Source organism: Mugil cephalus, chromosome 1 (genome assembly GCF_022458985.1).
Source record: "Mugil cephalus isolate CIBA_MC_2020 chromosome 1, CIBA_Mcephalus_1.1, whole genome shotgun sequence".
In the NCBI taxonomy this organism is placed as follows: domain Eukaryota; kingdom Metazoa; phylum Chordata; class Actinopteri; order Mugiliformes; family Mugilidae; genus Mugil; species Mugil cephalus.
Window position 1 is genome coordinate 5,707,557 of NC_061770.1, and position 449 is coordinate 5,708,005.

Consider the following 449-nt stretch of genomic DNA (forward strand, 5'->3'; position numbering starts at 1 on the left):
CCGCAGTAGGAGAAACCTTAGTCAAAGAACCCAATATTGAACAGCTACCGAGATGCACTGGAAAGGCATTCTGTACAAAAAGGGTCTTTCTGTGTTTAAACCAAGGTGAGGCACTTGAATTCAGACAGACTGAACTCATGATGCTCATGCTTGTGACGCAGGACCAGCACGTATACTTTGTTACACCTCATGATGTGTCCTATGTGACAGCACTTGCATTGTATGAAGTGAAATAAGCATGAAATGTCCTAGTCATGGATGCAGAGTGTCCGCTTCTGTCTTTCCTCAAATCAGTGCCTAAACTGAGAGACCCTGAGCCTTTGCTGGAACATCTGCAATGTTTAGGAGTTGAGGACCTGAGCTACCTACAGGAGAGTGACCTCCTTTCTGTCCTGAGACCAGTTGAAGCCAGGAAATGTCTGTCACTGCTCAAAAAGACAAGTATGTTT